This window comes from Marmota flaviventris, chromosome 12 (genome assembly GCF_047511675.1).
Source record: "Marmota flaviventris isolate mMarFla1 chromosome 12, mMarFla1.hap1, whole genome shotgun sequence".
Taxonomy (NCBI): domain Eukaryota; kingdom Metazoa; phylum Chordata; class Mammalia; order Rodentia; family Sciuridae; genus Marmota; species Marmota flaviventris.
In genome coordinates, this window is record NC_092509.1 from 48,035,015 (window position 1) to 48,048,851 (window position 13,837).

The 13,837-nt window shown below is 38.5% G+C and overlaps 1 protein-coding gene across 3 annotated transcripts in view; it reads left to right on the forward strand.

Moving 5' to 3' along the window:
• Positions 1-13,837, forward strand: part of Fam107b (family with sequence similarity 107 member B) — a 198,674-nt gene that overhangs the window by 122,575 nt on the left and 62,262 nt on the right. The window lies entirely within an intron of this gene.

Below are 13,837 nucleotides of genomic sequence, written 5' to 3' on the forward strand. Positions count from 1 at the left end.
ACGTAAGGGATGGTATCAACCCTTTGTGAAATTTGAGGAGAAATTATTTTCAGAGGATAAAGTGCAGATATAGCCATATCCATCCTTTCTTGCGAAAATGTTTTAGTCAATGACAGCAGAGAGAAGTTTCTTGATTAGAAGGGACCAACTCGAGATTCCTTGCTAACAGATACATCAGTTTTGTTTTTGTTTTTTTCTCTTGGCACGCTACCCCTCCATGACTTTGGACATATTAGCTGTCCGAGTTGCTTTAAGTTGAAATAGTGTCTGGGGTGTTTGTCTAGATTTCAAAGTGCTAGTGGTTTCAAGTTTAGAAATTCAAATTATGAAATTGTGTGTATTTATTTAAAAAATGAAAAAATGTGGGAAAAGATTACTCATGTGAATACCACCCAAACACACCCTGTGGCTGAAGGCATCTTTGCTTGATTTATGGTTGGGTTGTCCTGGTGTTTGTGCAAGTGAGTGAATGAGAGTATGAGAGAGAGAGAGAGAGAGAGAGAGAGAGAGAGAGAGAAAGATATGCACACACTAAGCTACTGATTCTTAAATTTTACCAGTTATATCACTCTGAAATATGATACTTAATGATAATTCTGAAATATTGCACACATGATTAAATAAAAAATTGTTTTGGAATGTATATTTTTATAGCCTTGTAAATAACCACCTATGCAGAAAGTAGAGGGAAAACAAAGGAAAAACAGTGTAATTTCCACTTCACTTGGAAGAATATGCTGATAAGAAAGTTTTATGGATTATATATTCTTTAGATTTCAGGCATAGTTTGGAATTAGCTATTTTTAAATAAATACAAATCATCTTTAAAAGTATTTCAGAGTAAAATCATGTTCTGGGATTCGGGAGAAATATGTGATGGAAAGGAACTTTTTTTTTTTTTTTTTTGATACAACAGGAATAGCAGTGATTTTACAGCTGGAAACATGCTTGCTTCTAAAATATTTTGCATTGAAAAAGTGAAATAAGGGTTTCCCATTGAGTATTGAGTAGTTTTGAGTGTGGGTACTCTGGAAAACAAAAAAGTAATTCAACCATGTATTCAGCTGCTCAATGCTTTTATCATTACCTATTTTTATATTCCTCTTGTAAAATTTTTGGACCTTTGAATTATTTAATATGCAAAGTGAAAAGAGGCCTTTGAGACAACCATTTAGAAGTAGGTTGATCATGAAGCTGATGCAATACTTTTTGAAGTGAGAATTTACAAGAAGGAAGTTGTGGTTTTGAATTAACAGGTGCATTTTTTTGTTGCTGTTAGTACTGTTTGGGCTCCTTCATGTGCAGTTTGGATATTCTCAGTCTGTATGCATGCTTAGAGTAGTTGCAGTGTCCTCTGAAGGAGGGGGGAGGTATGCAGTCTTCTGTAGGGAACAGAATACTTTTAAGAGTTTGAATAATAACATCAGAAGAGTCTTAAGTAGGAAACACCAGCATCTCAGAATCTTATTTTTTAAAATTTATTTATTTTTGGTACCTGGGATTGAATCACTGAGCCACATCCCCAGCCCCCCTCCTTTTTTTTAATTTTGAGACTGGATCTCACTCAGTTGCTTAAAGCTTCCCTAAGTTGCTGAGGGTGGCCTCAAGCCTGCGATCCTCCTGCCTTAGCCTCTTGAGCCACTGGGATTACAGGTGTGCACCACTATGCCTGGCTCAGAATCTTATTTTCCAACCCTCCTGTGGTACCTTGGGTGATAAAAGTAGCACAGTCAAGCTGACCTTGAGGTCAGACAGAAGAATTGCTCTTCAATTCTTTTGCCTCGAAGGAGAGAAACGTATGGGAGTAGCCCAGTGTTAGGGACTTTCTGTGGCTATTTCTGATGGCCAGCCTCCTACCAAGGAGACAAATTCCATTCCTGGGATGGTTAAAAGAAGACCTGGTTTGTGGTTGAGAGAAGTGCTCCAAGAAATCTTGTTCCTGAACTCTAGGATGCTGTCATTCATCCATTCATCTTTTTGATGCTTAATTGTTTAAAATGTCACAAAGGTGGAAAAGATTTTTTTTTAAACTAATTCTTCAGGATGATTGAGAAGTAGATTATTTCTGTCCAAACTGAAAGATGGCACATGGAAGACCAGTTAATAAGGCTTAGTATTTTTTGTTAGTGTCCCATCTGCCCTTTCCTTCCAGAATCCTTTGTGCAAGTGTTTTGAAAAAATGGGTCAGGGAGTTTGCTGAAGTGATATAGATTTCAGGCATTTGTAGAAGTCCCCACCTATCTTGGGGAGTCATCACCCTTCTTTTAGTTTAGAAAAAGTAGAAACTAAACAATTTTGGGGCTGGCTGTGTACCAGAAGAGCTGCTGTGGAATGAGAATCTGGCATCCCAGAGCCACTTGTGGTCTTGGTGTGACTGATGAGAACACCTTGCAGTTCCTTGTGTAGTTCCTTGTCTCATCTTGGCCTGATTTTGCTTTTTCTTCTCAAAGTAAACTATTGTCACCCTTTGCCTTTCTAGTTCAACAAGTGCTGGGTCTCATCCATTTGAGATGAGAACTTTATCCTATGTACTTAAAGAATGCACAGAAGAGGAATCCATGCTTTTACCCACCTAGTATTATTGATTTCAGAACTCTGTCAGTAAAAGAAATAAAATTATTTGGCAATCTGGCTTAAGTTACCATTGAACTGCTTCAAGGCTGTTTCTAAGGCTGATAGGTGAGAGGTTTGCTTTTCATTCCTCTACATTTAACAGATATTTATTTAGTGCCTCTTATATGCTAGACACTGGGTTTACTGTTAACCTTGTCACTGTTTACTGTTTACTTGTTACTGTTTAACAGAACTGATAGGGTCCTTGTTCTGTGGCAGGGCAGGTGAGGATGGCATTTTAAGAATCGTACACAATGACACAAAAATTACTAAATTACAGTTCTAAGAGCTATGGATATAAAATAGTACTTTATGAATTAAGCAATGTCAGAAAGAATGATGTAAACCACAGCTGAGGATGGAAAATTGGGCTCTGACCATGTAAGATAAAAGGAGGATTTGGGGCATAGATGGGGGTAAATAAGATGATAGCAGTAGGGGCATGGCTGAACAGATTAAGTGCACTGCTTGGATTTTGTGTAGAATTTGGCTACAGATCTGGGACACTTTGTAGTGTAGAATTGAGCAGAGGTGGGAAACTCTACAGTGTTGTTCTCTTGTCTTCTTTCAAGGTAATCTCAGGGCCAATAGGGATGGGAAGCCAATTGTGGTGGGGACATGGTGACCTGAGCTGGTTGGTATTGCCAGAAGTGAGGATTGGTTTTGGAGCATCTCTGCTACAAATGGAAAAATGAGCTGGGGATTGTGGGGAGAGGGTGAGAAGACTTGCTGAAAATTATTTTCAAGCTCTGGTGAATTGTAGGAAGGAAAATGGGGAGAGCTACTGGGACAGAAAGGGCTGTTGATTTCACAGTAAGGAAAGTGCGATAGGTACAGGAGTTGGTGAAGCATGGGCTAGGGTGTGTGTGTGTGCGCACTTGTGTGGGGAGGTTGTGAGAGACATATGGATTGGTAACAGTAATGTTCCCTCCACACAGCAAAGGCTTGGGTTGTAGGGCATGACAGAGAAGGACTTTCTGGGTGCTGTTCCTGGTCTACTGCTAAATAAGTCCTTAGCAGTCATGAGACCAGGGGGCTTTTGATGGAGACTGCTGAGCCTCTGCAACCTTGTTAAGTACGTGTTGTCAGGTCTTGTCCAGAAGCAAGGTAGGAAAAATGCAGTTTCAGACCAGCTGTTCCTATTATAGTGGTATCAGGCACAGGGGCAGTGGAGGATTTGTTTTTCTCCTCATTTTCTCCTTATTGTTGTCAGCACTAATGTAAGTTATACAGGATCATCTATAGGCAACAGCCCTGCTCTACAGTAGCCCTGGGCTGTTGGAGTGAAATTGTAGAATGGAACAAGGATCTGAATGTGGTGTAGGAGAAGGGTTTGGAGCTTGGAGCCATGTACATCAGAATTACAATATATTCACCAATTTTCTGATTTCCAGCAAGCAATATAACCCCTGTGAGCCTTGATTTTTCTCATTTGCGAGATGAATTTGGTGTACCTGCCTCCTATGGCGAATGAGAACAGTGTTAGGTCATGAAGTACCTAACTTGTGGTCCCTGTGACTCGGTAAGTGATGGTGTTTATGCTGTTGTGTCAGTACCCCCCTTTTAGAAGCTTATTTTTTAAAGTTTTTTTATGGTAAGAACATGTGACATAAGACCTACCCTCTTAGCAAACTTATAATATTTTTAAAAGTTTGCATTGTTGATTGCAGGTTCAGTGTTGAACAGTAGATGTCCAGAGCTTATTCATCCTGCTTGACTGAAACTTTATGCCCATTGTTGGCAACTTCACATCTCTCTTATCACCCCATTCAATCCCTTGCCCCACACAACCACCAGTTTATTCCTTAATTTTATGAATTTAACTGTTTAGATACTTCTTATAAATGGAATCATACAGCATTTACCTTCCATGCTTGGCTTATTTCATTTGGCATAGTGCCTTCAAGGTTCATCTGTGTTGCTGCATGCGGAAGCACTTCCTGCTATTCTAAGGCTGACTAGTATTGCACTGAACGTTGTGACACATTCTCTTCATCTATTCACTTGGTGGTGGATCTTTGGGTGTTCCCACAAAACTCCTAGAAAGAAACATCGGGGGAACCTTTATGACATTGGTGAACCTTCATGACCTTGGTTTTATCACTGCTTTCATGGATATAATACATTGGCAGCAAACAAAAATGAACAAGTGGACTGCCTCAAATTCCAAACCCTCTGCACAGCAAAGAAGATAGTCAGCAAAGAAAAACGTGGCCTACAGATGAGAAAGTATTTCCAAGCCAAATACCTAATAAAAGCTTAATCTCCAAAATATGTAAAGGCCTTCCACCACGCAGTACTAGAAAACCCCACAGCCCAGTTAGAAGACGGACTAGGGACTCGAGTAGACATTTTGCTCACAGCCTTTTGACTCCAATTTTTAGTAAAGCACCTGGCAGCAATGTCAAGATGCTGGCATATGGTCGGTCATGGTGGTGCACGACTGTAATCCCAGCAGCTCAGGAGGATGAGGCAGGAGGATGGAAAGTTCAAAGCCAGCCTCAACAGCTTAGTGAGGCCTTAAGCAACTCAGTGAGACCCTGTCTCTAAACAAAATACAAAAAAAAAAAAAAAAAGGGGCTGGGGATGTGGCTCAGTGGTTAAGAGTCCACGAATTCAATCCTCAGTACCCTCCCCACCCCCCCCCCCCCCAAAAAAAAAAAAAAAAAAAAGTTGTTGGCTTGGGAACATTTGGGGAGGGTGAGGGACTCTGTTCCTCTTGTCACTGGCCCTTGTCTCTCTTCATGTCTTCAGGAGCGTTTTAAAGATAACCTGGTTTTAACATTAGAAATTCATGTCATTTTCTATACTTTGGCATGCTTCCTAAAGTGTCAACTTAAGAAGTGTAGGAGGGAGGCCTGTGGCACTGTGGAATTGATAATAATGTGGAAACTCAGTGCACACCTCTGAGAGTTAAAGTAAAAACTTGTGTTTTAAGGCATCTGGGCCTAATGGTTGCTAATGAGTTCACACAAAAAAACTACAGTTATATTATTAAATCCTGCAACATAAATAATCAGAAGTTGTTTATGGATGTTAAATGTAGATATATTAAAATTCCCATGTCCTTGAGGAAGTTATGAATATTGTGGTAATGTGTATGTGGAAGGAACTAAATGTTCTTTCCTTTATAATTTGATGTTATTGGAATTAGGTAAGCCTGTGGCCAGGATTCTTTTTTCTCCCTCCCTCCCCTCTCTTGATCCCTTTCCCTCTTTCTTTTTCTCTTCCTTCCTCCTTTTTCTTCCTTCCTTCCACCCATCTAACCATCCATTCTTTTTCCACCCACATAATTGTATAATGTGTTAGAAAGAGATTTCCAGAATCCTAAGACCTAAGCTCAACATAAATTAGTATGATTTTTGAGCAGGTCATTTATTTCTATCTTCCACCTTCTTCTTTAACTTCCCTACCTCTCAGCTTTGTCTTGAGAGTGAGATGAAACCATGTTTCCTTTATACCTGTAAAAGTGCCTGTAACTGTAAACTGTTGGTTAAGAGAACACTCTGGGGTTCTCATGACATGTGGGCCACCCCTTCAGGAGAAGGTGAGAGTAGGCAGAGCCTAGACCCCTGCAAAGAGCAAGCTGTGTTGTGCTGTAAGTTCCTTGTGTAGTGGTTTCATTTGGTTATTTTGACCTCATGGAATGGGAGGTATCATAGAGGTAATAAACAGTATTTGACCTGAATTATCAGGGCTCCTGTATTCACATCTGTGAAATGCAGTAACAGTAACAACAACTATGATAATGACAATCCAATTATTACCAATGAACAGTTTTCTAACAAGTCCTATGTGGCGGGTGTTAAGTGCTTTATGACATTTGTTCATTCATTCAGCAAATATTTAACAAATGCTACTATATGCAAAGCACTGTTTCAGACTCTGAGGGATCTGTGGATAGGATGGTGAATAGGACGGACAGATAAAACCCCTGCCTGCATGGTGTTTATATGTTGGTGGTATTAGAGACAGTAAATAGATACAGAGATAAGGTGGTTCCCATGAGCAAGATGTCAGATCAGAGAGCTTAGTCTGGTGGGAGGGGAGGTGGTGTTTTAATAGGCTGAGGCCCTTCTTAGAAAAATTTGAGACCTGAATGAACTGAGCAACTGCTCCAGTCCATCTGTGCAGAGGCAAGTATAAATAATGCTTGAGGCCAGTGTAAGCTTGCTGTGGAAGGAATGGTAGAAGGCTAGTGTAGTTGGAACTAGAGGGGTAGGGCAGGAGGAAGGTTTGAGTGGGGACCCATGGTCAGGACTTGACTGACAAGGAAACCATGGAAAGTTTTGAGATGGGGTTGGAAGACATCAACCTTACATTTTATACATAGCCCTTTGACTGTGGAGGGAAGTGGTGACTGCAAAGGGTCCAGTGAAGGAGGAAGTAGGAAGACCAATGGAGGGAGCTACTGCCACATCCGAGAGGGATGCTCAAATGACTGAGTGGAGCTGCTGAAAAGTGTTTTAATACTTGATATATTTGGAAGATGGAACTAGCAGGATTTAACATAGTGCATTTGAAGCTGATATTTGAAAGAGAGGAATCATGAGTGACACCTACATTTTTGGCCACTTGGTGAAGAGGGGTCTTATTTATTGGAATAGGAAGACTAGCCAAGGATTCTTTAAATGTATACAATGCCCTCTGAAATTAGTATCATTTTATTCCAATTTTATAGATGTGGAAACCAAGGATTAGAGAAGTAAAACGTTTGTCCTAGAAGAAACTGAATCAGGATTAGGAGCAAAGTTTGATCTGTGCCCAAGTGTTACATTTTCAAACCAATTTTGTTGTACTCCGTAACTATTGGAATTTACAGTGATGCCTGATTGATGAGAAATTGCCTGTGCAGATGCTTTAGAAATGCATCTGTTTTTTCAAGCATAACTCTATTGAGGTATAATTTACATTCCATACAGCTTACTCATTATCAGTAAATCTGTTAAGAGATAATTTTTAGTAAATCTGTTAAGAATGGGCAGCCATTGCCATGGTCCGGTTTTTTATTTCATAGTCAGTTCCTATTACCATCCTTAGCCTTAGGGAAACTGATCTTTTTTTCTGTCTCCAGAGTTTTACTTTTCTAGAAATTTTGTGCAAATGGAATCATATAACCGCCTTTTGTGTTCCAGTTGTTTTCATTTATTTAATGTATTTGAGTGTATCCATTGTTGCATCACACATATGCTTTTAAGGAACATTCTTGATCTTTCTCAGAAGAAGGCACTCTAAAATGATGAGAAAAATCATCCACTGAAATATGCCTAAAGTTGGTAAAAATAATTACAGCTTGCATTTACTGAGCACTTGTTAATGACAGGCCTGGGCTCTGTTCATTATCTTATGTGATCTTCTAAGTGATTCCATGCGGGACATAACATGATTAATGTTTTACAAATGAGAAAACTAAAACAGAGAGGTTTTAGTTTGGGGCCTTGTTTGGGCCTTGTTTCTGTAGACCTGTGACCACTCCTAGGGTCCCTTACTGTTCATTTAAAGCTTGTACATCTTAGCTTCAAAAAGGGCTGGGAATCCCATTGGAATAATGCACTTTCCAGATAAAGCTTCAGTTGCACTTTTAAGGAGAATATTTGTTCTGAATTTGTATTTTGGTATTATTGTATGGAAATTACAGTGTTTTAAAGTTATCCTTTTGTAAAGCAATATTGTTAGGCATAGTGTCAGAATGACACCAAATTAAAAACCAAATTATGCCATTAGGCCAAGTTTGCATGTTTGAGTTATGTTTTAAATGTCATTTTTACTAGAAATACATTTTTGTATGAATCATCACTTGGCTGTTATCTTACTATTAATGGATAGAATTTAATTAGGCATCATGCATTTTTTTCAATGTTTATATAATTGTATTATGTGTTAATACATTTCCCCCTTTATCTACCAACTCTACATTTATTTAAAAAAATTGTTTTTATTAATTGTAGATGGACACAATGCCTTTCTTATTTATTTTTATGTGGTCCTGAGGATCGAACGTGGTGCCTCACACATGCTAGGCAAGAGCTCTACTACTGAACTACACCTCTGGCCCCAAACTCTATATTTAAATGGTGTTTTTTCCCTATCAACATTAATGTCCATATTGGAAGATTTCATATTATTTAGTGCACAGGAACACTTTTGCCCTTCACAAGAGTTCTGAAATGTTTGAAAAGATTTCATGCACATAGGTAGCTTAGAGCTAGTTATGGAATTTTGGCCACGATGAACAATAAAGTTTTTGGAGTAAGTACTGACTTTACCTGGATTATATCCTTATTTTCTGGTAAGATAATTTTCGCTAGTCTCACATTTTCTTAAGTTTGTAAAATATATTTATGGCCTAGTTAAACCAACTCTGCAAGTGTCTTGCATTTTTAGGGATTTTTATTTATAATCTAGTTTATGAGTTCAAAATTAAAAAAAATAAAAAACTGCTGCTTTTTATTTTGGAGTATATGTTTTTTTTTAATTTTTAATTGTTGGTTGTTCAAAACATTACATAGTTCTTGATATATCATATTTCACACTTTGTGGAGTATATGGTTTTAAAAACAAAAAATTAATAACTTTAATTTTAAAATATTTCTTTCAACTCTCTATGTAATCTCTATGTGGTTGGAACCACGGGGGAATTTGCTTTTTTAAAAAAGATTAATAATGAAATGCTTTGCCAGGCCTTTGAAGTTGGTGTTTTTAGACAGCTTTTTTGCTGCTGCAACCAAAAGACCTGACAAGAACAATTTTAAGGAGGATAGTTTATTTGGGGGCTCATGGTTTCAGAGGTCTTAGTCCATAGACAGCTGGCTCCATTCCTTAGGGCTCCAGGTATTGCAGAACATCATGGCAGAAGAATGTGGCAGAGGGAAGCAGTTCACATGATGATCAAGAAGCAGAAAGAGACTCCACTTGCCAGATACAAAAATAAATACCCTCCAAAGGTGCATTATTATTATTATTATGAATAATGGATTTAAACATATTTGATAATGTGTTTCAATCCAATCAGTTATTATCTGTGTTAATATGCAAACTGTCCTAATTTTGGCCAGTGGGAGCTTCTTCAATATCTCCTGAATTCTTTAACATAACACTTTGATCTTTGGTAGCTACTATTGTGGTAGCTTTCCCTAAGGTAGATTCTAGTTTATAGTAGAATTTTGTAATATATTTAATTTAAATAAACATATTTAATATTCACACAAAAATTTTTGTAATCATTTCTCAAAATAAATAAATAAATAAATATCCCAAAGACATGCCTTGAATGCCCACCTCCTTCAGCCACTCCCTACCTGCCTTCAGTTAGCACTCAGTTAATCCTCATCAGGGGTTAATTCACTGACTAGGTTAGGCTCTCATAACCCAGTCTTCACCTCTAAGCCTTCTTGCATTGTCTCATATATGAGCTTTTGGGGGACACCTAATACCTAAACCACAGCAGTGGGTGAGGACTAACAACTATGGTTCCATACTTTTTGGACAGTTCTGTGAAGAGACAGGATAAAAATCCTATGACTTGAGCAAGAAACTTGAGAAAAGCAGGACTAGAGGGCAGAGGTAGAGACTTGAAAGGCTCAAAAAGCCTTGTCTTTATTTGCTACCCTCTGTTCAACTTTAATTTTTATGTCTTGGCTGGTGTGTGTGTATCACCTTCTTAGGCCACCAGCAGTGCATAAAAGTTGGAAGCAGTTTCTACTGCTCTATCTCAGGCTGGCTTCTAACAGACACAGGCCTTGAGAAAATAGATATATATATATATTGGAAAACTAAATAAAGTTAAAGTTACAGTAAGTAAAAATTGAACCACACTGCAGTATGTGCATTTAATGCACGTTATACCTCAGATGTTGAAAAAGAGACAAAAAATCAAAACCAAGAAACTTTCCGGGTAGACGTGTTAGGGTCGAATACTGTTCAGGAATGCCAAATCTTAGTTATCTCTTGAGCATTGCTTATCTCTTCCTCCTTTCCTACCTCATGAGCACTTTGTTTGCTTAAAGTGCTTATTTCTCAGAGTACTGATTTTCTGCTTTTTAGTTAAGCTCAGAGCTGTTATAGAGATCCATTGGCAGAATTGTTGGGCAGAGGAACCGGTAAGTGTCCTTTCTAGAGATCCCTGGGAACTCCCCCTTGTTTCTCCATGTGTGAGTCCTCTCCACTGAGGGTTTTACTGTTTGGAGCTGGTGAATCCACCTATTTATTGCCCAGTTTCTGTGACTGGGCCCAGCCCTTCAACTCAGGGATGGCTGAAACAGTTTGAGAAATCAGACAGCAAAGAATGGAAGGGACACCAGTGATCTGTTGAACCTCTACCCCTTCACCCCCCACATTGAATGCATCCCTCATTAGATTAAAAATGGATTTTTACAATTAGTTTCTTCCAACCAGAATCCCAGCAAAACCCACATAGCACATTTGACTGCTGTGCCTCTTAAAGCTTTATAAATTGAGAACAGCTCTACTTCCCTCACCCTTTTCCCCCGTGCACTGATTTCTTCAAAAATTGACAATCTTTGTCCAATAAAACATTCTGAATCTGGCAACTAGTTTGCTTTTAAAACTGTTCCACCTGTTTTTTGTGTTTCTATAAACTGAAATCAAGTACTAAAGCTTGATTAGATTCTTGGTGAGCTTTTCGATCAGGATTAATTTGTTGGTGGTGTCATCTACTTCATCTTGCATCATCTCACGGAAATGTCTGGCTGTCTGACTTGTGATACAGACATTGATCATCAGGTTTCTGTCCTGGCAGCTTGATTCTTCATTGTGTATTTCCTCATCGACTTGTCTCTCAATGTCGTTAGCACCCATTGATGACAGTTGTGAATTAATTATTTCATTAGAGATTGTTTAATGAGCACATGTGAGTGTGAGCTGAGACAGACTGGTCAGGGTGTCTGGGAAAACTGTCAACACTGATGGAGATCAGGGTCGTTAAGAAACTTAATAGAGAAAAGCAAAGACTGGTTTGATTTTCCGTTATTGCAGGTACTTCCTAACATTAAAGCTAATTGCCATTTGCACAATCTTTTATGAATGCTGTTGTGTTAGGTTAATTTTATTGTAAGTCTGTTGAGCAGCAATATTAAATTCTTTGCAATGTAGTAAATGTATTGTTTACATAACATGAGTGCCTGTTCACCACCTGTATTAGGAGACTATGATAGGGGATTATGAGGACAATTCTATAAAATGGTGCAGATCATGGTAGATTATCTTTTTCAGTAATCACTTTAAATTTCTTGACATGCAAGGACATTTATGCCTAATCTTTTCTTACAAAAGGTAATTCATTGATGAATTTAAAAAGGAGAATGATAAATCTGAAATAGTTTTATTTCTCTTCTGCCAAGATATAATAATTGGCTCCTAAAAGGCAATTTTCAACTTCATTGTTAAGACTGCTTGGAAAGTATGGATCACAGCGGTATTAACAGAAAGAAGTAGTTGAGAGCTGCTTTCAAAGAAGTGTGGCCATAGCAAAGAAATTGGTTTATGTTTGTCCCATCACCACCAGGGTGTACCTTGACATACTATAGTAGCAATCTGATTTGGCGACATCCTCCATTATATTGGCGTGGAAATGCATGGATTCCTCCAATTATGGCTGACCATCCTTTTGCCACTATGTGACCACATTGTGACAAGGATGATCGTGAAGCTGGTCCCAGGAGTTGGACACACCTCCTCCATGTGCTTTCTCTTAATTAGAAATCATGCTTTTGACTGGACATGTGGTATCAAGTAAATCATGACTATTCAGCAAGTCATAAAAGAAAGATATGGAATCTGGATTCCTATAAAAGAATTTGAAATTGAAAATGATGCTGTGTGGTTAAGAGAGGGCTTGAGCATAGAAAAGCTGTAGAAATTGAGAGTTCCCTGAATTAGATGCCTAATTTTCAAGTGAATAAATACATGCTTAAATGAGTTCAGTAGTTTGCTCAACACCATACAACTAATGGTAGAAAAAGTTGGAACTAAAACTTATTGCAGAGTGATCACTAACACTCGAGTGTTTCCTGTGCACATGCTAAGTAGTTTACATGCATCATTTTTTTAAAATCCTCATGATGTAGAACTATAGTTAGCTCGTTTTCCTGAGCAGCACATAGTCATGGAGTCTTACACCCAGGACCACCCAGGAGTCACTACAGAGAATGTGCTCTTATATATACTGTGGTCCTGCTTGCCTCCCTCTTATTATTTTTATGCCATTATTCCTCGTTAAAATAATGCTTTATTCATTTTTGTTTTGTTTGGTAATCAGGAATTGAACTCAGGGGTATTCTACCACTGCGCCACATCCCCAGCCCTTTTTATTTCTTTATTTTGAGACAGGGTCTTGCTAACTTGTGTAGAGTTTCCCTCACCAACTTGCTGAGGCTGGCTTTGAACTTGTGATCCTCCTGCCTTAGCCTCCTAAACTGCTGGGATTACAGGAGGGTGCCACCATGCCTGGTTCCTGGAAGAATGCTTTATTCTTAGCAAACCCACCCACATTGCCTTTCCAGGCCTTCCATATACTCTTTTTTACCCCAGTTCCAGGATTTCTTTTTTCTTTTTAGATATACATGACATATACATACTTGGAGTATAACTTATTCTAATTAGGATCCCATTCTTGTGGTTGTATGTGATGTGGAATTTTACTGGTGGTGAATTTACATATGAACATAAGAAGGTTTTGCCACCTGTACTTCAGATAGAGTAGTAATCTCCAGCATATACAAAGAACTCAAAAAGCTTAACACCAAAAACACCAAAAACAAAAACCCAATCAATAAATGGGCGAAGGAACTGAACAGACACTTTACAGAAGAAGAAATACAATCAGTCAACAAATGTATGAAAAAATGTTCAAAATCTAGCAATTAGAGAAATGCAAATTAAAACTACATTGATTCCATCTCATCTAGTCAGAATGGCAGTTATCAAGAGTACAAGTAATAATAAATGATGGTGAGGATGTGGGGAAAAAGGTATACTCATATTGCTGGTGGGACTGCAAATTGGTACAACTACTCTGGAAAGCAGTATGGAGATTCCTCAGAGAACTTGGGATGGAACCACCATTTAGCCCAGTTATCCCACTCCTAGGTATATACTCAAAGGACTTAAAATTAGCATACTACAGTAGCACAGCCACATCAGTGTTTATAGCAGCTCAATATACAATATTTAAGCTATGGAACCAGCCTAGGGGTCCCTCAGTGAT